We start from the raw sequence: 13,120 nt of genomic DNA, 5'->3' as shown, positions 1-13,120 counted from the left end.
AGTAAGTAGACCAATTAAAGTGAGAGGAAGAAGGTGAGTAGTGCATTTGAAGTGAGAGGGAAGGGGAGGGGATGATTAAGGAGATAAGGCAAGGGGGCAGGGTGAAGAAGGTGGGAGGGGTTTCATGTTGGGGAATTGAGAAGGAGAGATTTGAGTAAAGTTTAGAATGAGGAAAAGGTAGAAATAGAGCAGAGCGAGGGAGGTAAGGAGTTCCAGTGCAGGGGGGCTAGGAGATGAAAGGAGCGGAAATGGGGTGTGGTATAAAGGGAAGGAGGAACAGTGAGAAGAAAGTGGCCAGCAGAGTGAAGGGAATGGGAGGGAGTGTAGAAAGAGAGGAGAGAGGAGACATAAGGGAGAGCAAGTTTGTGGAGAGATTTAAAGGCTAGGCAGAGAAAGTATGGTAGTATTGTGCTTACTCTTTTTTTTGTGGAATGAGCAGGTCTCTTTGTAGTTGGTGTTTGTAGTTCAGATGTTGTTTTCCAGGAGAGTGGTCTTCACTGCAATTGCAAAAGAAAGAAGTTAGTAATTTGTTTGTTTATAGCAGTGATGTTAATTGAGAGATTCATATGTATGTTTTTGTATTAGTATTCTTGTTTGATATCTGAACATAGTGTATGCATGCAGTTTCATTTGACTATGTCAGCCTTCATATTTCATTTACAATATGTTAGTTCAACATGCTTTGCAAATGAACACAATATTAAGTGTATTAAACTCAGTTGCTTTTTTAAAGCTGTGTTATAGGAGGGTAGGAGAAAGAAGAAATAATGATATATTTATTTTGCAATTTTTATAAGGTAAATGGCAAAAACTGTATAGAAAAGCATGGTATGTATGCATTTGTGAAGGTATGGGTAATAAAGCAGAAGGATGTGATTTACAGGTATTGGAGTTAGTGCAGCTGGGAGCTTTTCAATTATAGTGTGTATGTTTGTGAGTGTGTGAAGATGCATGACCTTTTACTGGCTTTGTATAATTGTATAATACACTATTAAGTGTTTTTCCACTATTATATTGTTATTTCTCCCATCTTCTAATATTATATTTTTTTAGATAGGTGTGTGTAAAAAAAAAATAGATAGCAGACAGGTTTGGAAGTGACAGTTGATTATATCAGATGGGAAAAATGACAGTAAGTTCATGTTATAGGTTATACAGTTTAAGTGGCAGTTACTCTGTTTATATGCATTTATAAGAGTTGTACATTTACTGTGCAGAAAATATGCATACCTGTAGTTTGTATTCATGCATGTAGATATGCATGCAGCTGCAAGTAGAAATCTTGGAGATTTGTAGAGCAGTTTTTGTAGTAGGGGCTTTCAAATAATATGAGACTTGGACTCAGAGTGATCAACAGTACATTTGAAGTGCTGAACTCTGATGATGGAGTTAGATATAGAGGTTGTGGATGTGATTGGTGGATGGTTGTGTGACTGGTTAGCTGTATCCAATGAGGGAATGCACAGAGAGTGAAGTGGAAATGGTAGAAGGACTGTCCAAGTAACAATATGTCTGTGGACATGGCGGTAGTCCGCGGACATTGTGTATTACATACAGGGAATTTGAGGTGGAGAGGTATGCAAATGAGAGTGAGCAGAGTAATGAATTGGTTAGTAAAGTTTAGTGGGTGTGTTCTTTAAGGAGAGAGTTTGTCAGAAAGTATTTTTCCTGAGAGAAGAACAATTAGCTATGGCTGTATGTTTCAGAAAACAGATTGTGTTGATTTTGGGAGACTCATGGATACATTTGTTGGAGGTGCATGCACAACACTGTGAGTAGCTGCAGATCTTGGATTCCCTCATGTAGAAGTGCACTGGAATGCAGTGCGCGGAATGAAGTGGCTAACTTGCTACCTCTCTGTGCTAGTTTGCAGACAGAGCATCATCCAGACATAATTATAATTCATTGTGGAGGGAACAGTTTGGGACATGTGTCAGGAATTTCTTTGCAATTTGCGATGAAAGAAGGACTTGGGAAGGTCATGGACATGTTTCCAAATTCCCAAGTAATATTTTCTCGTATTGCGCAGAGACAAATGTGGCTGCGTTCTTCTTCATTTTGTCCACAAATGGAGAAAGCGAGGCACAATGTCAATAAAGCTGTTTGTGCCTTTCTAAGAGATGATGGCATGTCCTCTTTTCAAAATGAAAATTTTATGTTTCGTAGCACATACATTTTTCGTAGAGATGGAGTCCATCTTACTTATGCTGGTAATCAGATTTTTCTGATAAATGTACAAAATGCATTGTGTCCTTTTGTGGAATTACAACCATCTTTTTTGCAGTAAGTGTTGATTATTTCAAGTTTGCCAAACACAAAAAAAAACACCACCAAAAGGCTCTTTTCACCACTTCCTCCCAGAGAAAAGTGCAATAATTTTGATAGGGCAGCACCCCAAAATGTTTGATGTTCGCAAACTGTCTGCGGACTTCTAAAATAAATGCACAGGAGCCTGCTCAATTTATTTGCCACTTCAATTTTTTGACTGTGAAAGGCAGCTCTGAAAAGAGCCTTTTTTTTATTTTTGTTGTTTTATATTTTTTTTGTTTTTTATACATGACACACTAGGAGAGGAGAGGAAAGGAGGCAAAGAGCGGGACACCAACCATGGGGATAAGAAAGGGCGGGTGGAGAGAGGAAGATGTAGGGTGGGCCTTACTTAGGTAGTGGGCAGGTCTTCTCGTGCTTCGAGACCGTAGTCTCGATAGCACTTCGAAGTCTCTCCCCCCTGCAGACTACTTTGTCGCAGTACATACACAAAACTGTGACCCTCGAAAGGTAAGGGTCATCAGCATTGTGAATGGCCTGTGAGGCAGCTGAAGGGATACGCTCTCCCACAGGAGTGTCTCTTGTGTGAGATGAGCGGAAACGGAGGATGAAGTAGAGGAACTCAACCTACTACGATCCTCGCAAGGTACAACCTTGCAAATGGCCCCACCGTGGAACGATCTTAGGTGTCGCTTCGTAGTAGTCGTGCCAAAGCTGTACGAACCAAGTCTCCCGCAATTCAGCACCATTTTGCACTCATTGCAGGTGACAATGTTCGCACGAGCCTTGGGTATGTTAACATGAATGGTAATTAACCGCCACACCCAAGACTCACGGCGAGTGCTGGTAGTAGGGACTTCCACTACTTCATCCTCATCATCCTATTCATCCTCCTCTGCATCCACATGCCCGTTCCCCTCTTCAGGCCCTTGGGGAGGTGGTGAGGGAGTGGGGGTGGTGCTGAGGCAGATGTAGCTCCAGGTGGCAGTAGAGGAACCATGGATGCCATCAGGTTTTAGAAAAATCTGAAGATTGGCAGCAAAATACCAGCCAAAGTAGAGAATGCTTTGTCAAATAGCCAAAAGCACAATGAGGATGCGCTCTGGGGTGTGGCCTTTTATAGGGGTGCGTGTGCGTGCTCCGCGGACACCCGTGCCATCCGCAGACAGATCGAACATCCCAAAAAGGCTCAAAAGGTTCCAAAAAGTATGTACAGAATCAGGGTGATTGTCTGGGACATGTGCTATGGTGAATGTTCACCATAAAATACTGTGGATAGCCTGAAAATGCAGTTGGACAGTGTCCGTAATTCAGAACACACGATCAGCGTGGGTGCGGTCACATGATGGCGTCGCGAACATGTCCGCGAAGGGAATTGGTGTCCGCAGGACATCAAATGCACGGAAACGGTTTTGCGCATGTGCATGGGTGTTCTACAGACAGTGTTCCGGTCCTGAAATTAATTAATTAAAGTGTATTTGTGATGTCATCTTTGATGTCCTGGGTGTTAGTCTTAGCAGTGCACGGTAGTAGCGCGAGTTATGGTTGGTTAGCTTACCATAATTTATGAATTTCAGGGATTTTCCGGTTTTACTTGGAACCATAACGTCCCTTTAGCGAAGATTTTTTACTGAATTTCATAGGTTTTTAGTAGCGCAACTTAACCATAAAGTCCCGTTAACGTTTTTTTACTGAATATACATATACACATTTCTTTTCCTTCTATCTAGATACAAATGCAAAGCAAAATAACATGGATCTACTAAGCAAAAATGTATAGCTCAAAAAGCTCTATACTTAAGGAGTGATTACAAACAAGCAGAGAATTTTAATTATATTCAAGAACAAGTGAGTACAACTCTTTTCTTTTCAAATTTATGAATCAAATAGGAAAAATGGTCCTTGAACACCAAACAGAAAATTATGTTTTCTCAAGAATGGAAAATTATAGAGATGGTAATTGAACATATAGGGCCTCATTACGACCCTGGCGCTGACGGAATGAAGGGGGCCGGTACGGGACCGGCCCCCTTCATTCCGTCAGGGCCGATTACAAGGTCCCCTTCGCGGGACCCGGACCAGATGTCTCGTTAAACCAGACGTCTTTTCTGGTTCCCGCGAGGGGAAGAGGGAGGTAACAATGGGGCACTTGTAATGGGCCAGTTGTTACCTCCCTCCCCATTCCCATTGAGCCATATGGGGGCTCAAATGGGAATGGGGAATGGTTCCTGCAAGGAGGAATTACCGGGTCCTCCTATGTAGGAATGACCCGGTTATTCCTCATTGTAGGAACCCGGTAATGGAGCCCTCTTTGGAGGCAGCCATGGAGCTAATAGCTCCATGGCTGCCTCCAAACTCGTAATTTGGCCCATATTGTTTATTTTGTATTTTAGTTGAAGTATACCAAGTATCAAGCCAATTGATAGGCTTTCCTTGCCTTCTGAAGAACTGTCTGCTTAAATAAGACAAAGGGCCTCATTACACGGATGGCGGTATTAGCACCTTGGTCCATGCCGTTAAAATACCGGCACCGCCTTGGTGGAAGGGGGAATTACCGCCCCATTCCAAGGTTGGCGGGGCGGTAATTCCCCCTTCCACCACTGCCGTTCCCCATTTCCATTTTTGCCCCATAGGGCATAATGGGAATGGTAAAGATGGTAATTACGGCACCGCAATTTTGCAGTGCCGTAATTAGCACCAAGGTCCCTTAGCGGGTTGGTTTGTAATGCCTGCAAAAAGCAGGCGTTAAAGCACCAACCCGCTAAGGAACCTCGTAGTAAGGCGGTAATGGTTAACGGTCACCGTTACCATTAACGGTGACCGTTAACCATTACCGCCATCCTTGTAATGAGGCCCAAAGAAACATGTGTCGAGGATGTGAGGATGTTACTTTAATTTTCTTAAAAACATTGAAACTGTTTACTTAAACAAAGATATACATTGGAAAAATAAATGTATTTTGGAAAACTTTTCAAGAATAAAATAATCATTGTTTCAAACAAAACAAAAGCAGCAACAAGACTCGTACTGGGGTTGAAACAATTTTCTCTGATTACAAGCAAAGTGAAAAATAGTAGGAGGTTGCAAAGAATAAGGTTTCTGCTTTTTTAGCCCATTTTTGATTTCCTCATAAGTCTGATCAGCCTCAGATTTGGGAACCGACGTGCAGCTCCACAAACAACAATAATTAGAAAAATTCAAAAATAATTCTAAAAATGTAAAGGCTCGCCACAAGGTAGTGTTAAGGTTAAATAAAATGAAATCCTGATCCTTTTCTTACCAAAGCACCTAGAAAGTACCCTTTGTGTTAAATTACATTGATCATTTACATTGATTCAAATCTAGAAGGTGCCAGCTATGAGGATACTGTGACTTATTTGCCTATCCTACACTCTTAGGAACTGTTCTTGTTATATTGATTCACATCTAGAAAGCTACATTGATTCACCTCTTGAAAGTACCCCCTGAAACAATACTGTGATTCACTTGCGTAAACTGCACAATAAGAATTGCTCTTGCTGATTCGAATCTGAGATAGTACTGTGGTGTTCTTGCCTATGTTTTAGGCACTGCTACTGCATCTTGACTTCCATCCTACTGTTACCCTATTTGGCTCTCTCCCACTACCCTGGTGCCCAGACTCTACATGCAGGTTGTACATCTAAGGCCTCTACATCTACTGTTACTAGTATTTCAGTCTCTGAGAGCTCACCCCGGATGGAGTTCCCAGTGCATCATATACCCCGTCTCTGACCCGTCCTGATCACTAGTCTCCCTGACCCACACACCACCCCCCATGTCTCACCCCTTGTGGCGCATAGCCCGCGCTCTAGCACCCAACTTCACAACCCCCTGTTTACCCCACCTGATTGCAAACCATGATCCCTCCCCCATACATCAACATACCCAGATGCGCCCGCCCACACTCCTACCATCATCCCTCATGCAACTCTAAGATCAGAGGAGCACTCTGGTGCACCAACCACCTGCCTCCTCAAATGCTCATCCCCCACTCCCCATCCCACCCTAACACATTGACGTCCACCCTCCCTCTGACTTCTATTGAGAACACCCTGTTAACCCCTGCCCATATACCACAACCATTATCGAACTCCCAAGCCACGGGAGCCCTCTGGTGCTCCATACAGCACAATTCCACCTCCACTTCCACACCACCCTTGTGCCCTTTGAGGTGCTCCCCTCCCACTCATCCAACCTCCCATGCCACCCTCTCCCTCCCCTTAACCCACTGAGGAACTCACCACCCTCTTGACCAACCTCCCATGCTGCCCTCTCCCTCCCCCTTTACCCCAAATTGACCCCCGACAACATCCCCTTAATATCCCTTCCCTTCTCAAAAAGTGGCTTGTCTTGCCCTTGCTAGAATGGTAGCCTCATATTCCTCCCCGTCTGAAACCCCCACCCTCTCTCACACCCCTATGCCACCAAAACCCACTAAATGCAGGAAACATTACTGGTCCTCTCCCTTGACCCTCCACTCCTCACCACTTCTGCTGCAGCCCAACCTCCCATCATCTCCCTCTTCTCCCCCATAGACTTCCCCCTTCCCCTCTCCCAGTTTCCACCCCCTTTCTCTTGACTTTTCACCCTGTACACCTGATCCCCCTGCACCCTCCTTACTCATTCCAAAATCAACCCACATAAACCCCCACACCCCAAATTATTGGTTCACCACCCTCCCATCACCCCTTGACCTACCCCTCATCTCTCACACACCTCCTTCCTCCCACCTACTCTTCCCTCCCCCTTTGACATAACCCTCTCACCTGACACCCAAAGTCCACAGACACCCAGCCCCTCCTGTAACCCACCTCAACGGCTCTCAACCACCCTCAATGTTCCTGCCACACCCTCCACTCCACCGGCCACTCATCTCTGCCAAGCTCCAACTACAATGAGCATGACCAAAACCACCTCCCCTCATGAAGTCTCATGCATCCTTTTTTATGCCCGCTCCGTAGCAAGAAACAGACACAGAATCTTTGACCTCCTATCCTCTGACAAGTCCTACCACATTTTTATCACCGAAACCTTGTTCTCCGATGACTTTGCCCCGGTAGTTCACAAAGCCTTCCCCCCTGGCTAGACGCTCATTGCCCACAATAGACACTCCAGAGCGGGGGCGCAGTGGCAGTCCTCTTCAATCATCACTTCTCTGTCTCACTCGTTGAATCCCAGACATGCATTGCCTCCTGTGAATCCCTTCTAGTAACACTCTGGCTACCACCGACTTTCACCCACAGCTTCCTACTCATCTACAGACCCCCGGGATATGACAGATATTTCTCCAAGAACCTCAGTGAATCAATAGCGACCATTCAAGTAAATCATCCTTCTCTTACACTCCTTGGAGACTTCAATATCTGGTTCGATAGCCCCAACAACCCCATGACTCACCCGGTAGTTGCCAGTCTTGATGCGCTCAACCTCTCCCATCATACCACTGGTCCAACCCACTCAGGTGGGTACATCCTTCATGCAATTTTCAGCTCCTATGACCTGGTTTATATATCCTGTCCCAAACCACTCATCTGGAGCAACCACTATGCCATCCCTTTCTCTATCAACACACCTTCCATTCCTCCTACATTCCCCCGGGCCCCACCACTGATCTCAAATGCTGGAACCAAGACAACATCCTTCCCGACCTAGCTGAAGCCAGGCTTCTTCGTCCCACAGCAACACTGTACCCCGATAGACCCTTAACCATCGACTCCTTTGACTCATAGCTTAACTCATCTCACCAGGACCATCCCCCAAATAGTTCACGCCCCACCTGAGGAATGCCACAAAACAAAACAACTCACTTGAACACAAATGCCGAGCATCTAAAACCAATCTCAGCAGGTCCATGTTCGCTCTGCACCACTGTAACGACAAATCCGAAATACGAAAGGCCAAAAAAGCCTATTACAATAAACTAATGCTCAACTGTGGCAAGCGCAGCAAAGAACTCCACATGGTCATATCAGAATTTGTGAAACCCTTGTGCACCTCCATCCAATCCACCCCCACACAATCACTCTGCAACTCTCTCTCCCTACATTTCTACAACACCGTTCTTGACAGGAAGGCAACCCTTAACACCTCTCCCCCTTCCCATCACTGACCCCTCCTGTTCCCTTGTCCCGACGCCCAATTTCCCTAAGTTCGACTCCTTCAAACCCATCTCCAGAGACAAGTTCCTTGACCTACTATCAACCATCAAACCCTCGTATCGCCCCTCAATCCCTGCCCCGCCTCTGTCCAGAAAGAAATATTCTTGTCTAACTGCGCAAGAGAACATGCGAGAGCCATAGTAAATGACTCCCTCAACTCTGGCATATTCCCTGATGCCTTTAAAATAGCGCATGTCAAGCCACTTCTAAAAAAGGCATCCCTTGACATCCCCTTAACACCAAGAATTAAAGAGTGATCTCCCACACTGAATTTCTCACGAAACTCATTGACCAGACAGCATACTCCCAGCTCAACTACTTTGGAGAATCCCCACACAATCAGGCTTCAGACGTGACATGGTACAGCAACCACTCTGATCTTGATCTGGGGTGATCTCAAGGTCACTGCTGACTGTGAAGGCTGCTAAGCACTGATTCTCCTCGATCGCTCTGCAGCCTTTGACATGGTTAACCACTCAATCCTCCTTGACCGCCTTCACTCTCTAGGAATCCATGGCACTGCCCTTAAATGGGTTGCCTCCTTCCTCAACAACAGGAAACAAATAACCCTACTCTCCCCTTTTGTCTCAACTGCTTGCTCGATGAACACTGGATTACCCCAAGGCGCATGCCTATCTGCTCTCCTGTTCAACCTATATATGACCACTCTACCAGAAATCATTTGTATGCACACCATCTCCTGTTACAACTGCACTGATGATACCAAAATTATCCTAAGAATTCCCAAGTCAGGCACTAACCCCCATCCCAAGCTTGTCTCCATGATATTGACCGTTGGACGACAATAAACCACCTCCTTTTGAAACCCTGATAAAACTGAAATCAAGGTCTGCGGCAATACTGCCCTACTGCCACATCTGCTTCCATGGCCCTCGTCCCTCAGAGCACCTCCCACCTCTGATATTCTGAAAAACCTAGGCTGCACTATGTACTCAGGCCTAACCCTCTCTCGTCAGATCAACAATGTATCAAAATGCTGTCACTACCACCTCAAACTCCTCAGACACATTTTTCCCTGCTTCTCTGACCCGAACAGACTTGCCGCAGTTATTGTGATGTCGAGATTGGACTATGCCAACTCCCAATACCTAGGAGCACCTGCATTCCAACTCAACAAACTCCAAAGAGTATAAAATGTTGCCACAAAACTGCTCCTCGCCCTGGGTCACAGAGATCATATCTCACCAGCTCTCCGAACCCTCCACTGGCTCCCAGTCCTATGAGGGGCCAACTTCAGAACTCCATCCATTACTCACCGAGCGGTGCACAAGACCGGCCCAATGTACCTGAAAGAAAAGATAAAACCCTAACCCCATCTCGCACCCTAAGATCAAGCACTGCCTTCTTAGTGATTCCAACCTCTAACTATGTCAGGATTGGAGGATCTGCTTTCACAACCTTGGCCCCAACTCTGTGGAACTCACTCCCCCCACATATTCGACACACCCAAGACTATATGACCATCCACAAAGTTGCAAAAATGTGTCTCTTTCGGTAATGCCGAACACGACCATATGAGGTGACTGAGCCCTACAAATCAATGACAAATGCTCAATGAGATCCCGAGCATTGACACCACTGTATGCGTTTATTAAGTCACTATTGAGCAAATCACGCATGAAATTTGGAATAGCAAACTTCTTAGATCATAACTCCACCCAAACAGCCACCTCCCATATGACTATGCCTACTCTCTACTCAACACACAATTAGAGTGCAGCTACCACTCTCAATCAATTTCGGCCTAGCTGCTCACATACAAATATTACCCCATGAACACCTCATCATTCTAATAAAATGCAGCTACATCCCATGACAAACTGGCCTAGCTGCACACATAAGCATCGTACACAGGCCTTACGCAGCCAGAACCCAGTCTTGGCGGCCACCCGCCAGACTGCACGCATTCAACTGATAACAATATCACCACACCTAATGCTAGGATGCAGCTACCATCTGGCAATTGCATCAGCTGCACCCATAACTGGTAGACCCAAGCACCCTATGACACCTTAGTCTCTGAACTGACCTGGACTACAGTCCCAGAGGGCGTTCAACCTACCAGCGTTTTCAAGTTATACCAATGATATATAGAGCGCTATATAAATGTCAAATAACATAAGATAACATATCATATACCCACTCGTTGACTGCCAATGGCTACGGTAATCCCTATGACCATTCCTACGCACTTCTTCCTACTCCCTGCCCAAAACAAATCCTCCTGGGATCTCTTTGAGCTAGCTTTGTCAGGCCTTACCATCAAACAGTGTGCTTGAAGTGTCTGCCACTGTTTTTTCAATGCAGTCTTATAGGAATGCACTTAATTGGAGCTGCAAATGTGCTAAGTGTGCAATACAAATGTCTAAACCACTTCTGCATTCAGCCACTCGATTTATAAGCACTATACGTCTCCTTCAATGAAGTCCACTTAAAAACAAGCATTGGCAAAGCCATCATATTTGGCTTGTGTGTAAATATTAGGCATTTGACAGGCATTGCTATTAGATGCCCAGATACTTGCCCCATTGTGCAGCTGCCACCATCGATGTCCAGTTAATACCACTACCGCAGTGCCTGGCAATTGCTTTTCCCATGCCTACACGAAAGCCAAAACTGTTGGCAATGTCAATGCTTGTTTTTTTTTTTAACGCAGTCCATTTCTGTTACCGTGGTGACCATGGCAGAAAGATGTATTTCCCTGTAGGACGACTGCTGCTGCTCTCGTGGTGTACACTCTTTGGAACAGGGGCTTGTTTCCCTCACAGCTATCTTAGCATTCAGCTTGTTTGCCAGAGCGATAACAGCATTACATGCCTCTGTAAAAGACTGCACTGGGCGTTAACTTCAGCAGACTGCGTGAACTTGGAAGGCAGGCATTTATCATCTGTTATAAACCGCTATGGCGGTATTAATGCTATTTAAAACCTCCCTCCTCGTATGCCCCGATTATAACCTTAAATAAATACTGTAAATATGTTTTGTTTAATTTACTGTTTTGGTTAATTGAGTGCACATTGTATAAAATTCGTGTACAGCATGCATTACATTATCAGGCATGACGTGTGGAGTTTTTTCTGACAGTGATTTGAAGCAGGTGAAGGGGCTGCTATCAGCATTGTGCAGCCTCTTCACAACCTGCCACTGCACATCATATCTGCCTGCTTTCAGCCACTCGCCATAAGGGACAGCTCTCTGGCACCAACCCTGCAAGCCTCACGGTTGAAATGAAACTTCATGCACTGCAGTCATAACACTGTGTTGTAGAATATTCACACATGGTTCTACTTCTAATAAGTGTTTACTACCGTGCCACAAAGGAGAGAGGGCATATCTCTGCCTTGTGAAACCCAGCACAACTCTCATTAACTTTGATTAACGTCTCTGAAATTGATCCAGTGTCCCTGAGGGAATGCCATCATGAAATACCCATTAGAGGTGACAATATCATGTTAAGGACTAGTCTGGGTTCGGCTGAAGTAGAATGCTTGGTTTGGCAATACCCTCAAAACAAAACCTTGAGGCCTGCATCAAACAGAAAGGGGGTGGGGAGGTGGCTACAAAGTGGTTTACATTAAGGTAATAGTTGAATTTGATATATGCGATAATATCTGTTTTTTCAAACAGTGTAAAAGGTTGAGTATAAACCAACCATAGAAGGGGTTCACTGGGTGTCACTAGAAGGCCTTCCCGAAGGTCTTCTAGTGACCACCCAGGCACCTCTGAGAGGTGCCCTACATGCGTTTTCACAACTCTTCAAAGGTCTCTGCAAACTCACCCCAACCCTCATACAACTAGACTAGCAGATTAATACAAAATAAAAACATAAAAATAATAGCTTTAAGAGGATTAACTGGTGCACTGCATGAACACATATGGTGTGTGCTCCTTCATGGAGGGAAACATCTGGCTCTAAATGAGACTTTTTCCAGGCATCAGCTTGGTGGATTGACATGCACGAATACCCTGTTAGTTTAGCATACAACCTTTCATTTGCCCTACCCGATCAATACGTAATTTGATGCAGATTAGCAAATACATTTGCATTTCAAGATTTAGAATCAATACCTACGATTGTGGTCAATTGATTACTCCCTCCCTGACCAACCCAAACCAAATAGCCTGAGAAAGTTTCACACATGTAATTTTGTGATTATTTCTAAAGCCTCAAGACTATGGGCCTCATCACGAGTTGGGCGGTATCCCAGCGGTATTACCACCGGGGCTAATAGCGTTACCGCCAACCCCCCAGTGTTATTAGTGCCGGATCACAGGTTTGGCGGAACGGTAATTCCCCATTCACCATTGGGCCCATTCGGGAATTCCACATTGAAAGACATCTCTCATTCAAAAAGTACATAGCAAGGAAGACACAGATTGCTTGGAACCAACATTCCCTCCTGTGAAAATGCAAACCCATACTCTCAGAAATCAAAACAAATTCAGGTCAGTTGTCCAAGCCTTAATGCTTTCCCACCTGGATGGTGGTGATGCCTTTCCAGAAGGCCTTCTAGTGACCACCCAGGTCTCTGCAAATTCAACATCACCCCAACCCTCATAAAACTGCACTAGCAAGTACCTGCCACCTAGGTTGAAACCCTGCTGCACCATCTACAAGGCTATTGCCGACTAGTCCCCTGAGAAGCTCGTCA

The sequence above is a fragment of the Ambystoma mexicanum genome, chromosome 5q (assembly GCF_040938575.1).
Source record: "Ambystoma mexicanum isolate Mex_15411 chromosome 5q, UKY_AmexF1_1, whole genome shotgun sequence".
Classification (NCBI taxonomy): Eukaryota; Metazoa; Chordata; class Amphibia; order Caudata; family Ambystomatidae; genus Ambystoma; species Ambystoma mexicanum.
Note: the sequence above shows the minus strand (reverse complement) of the source record.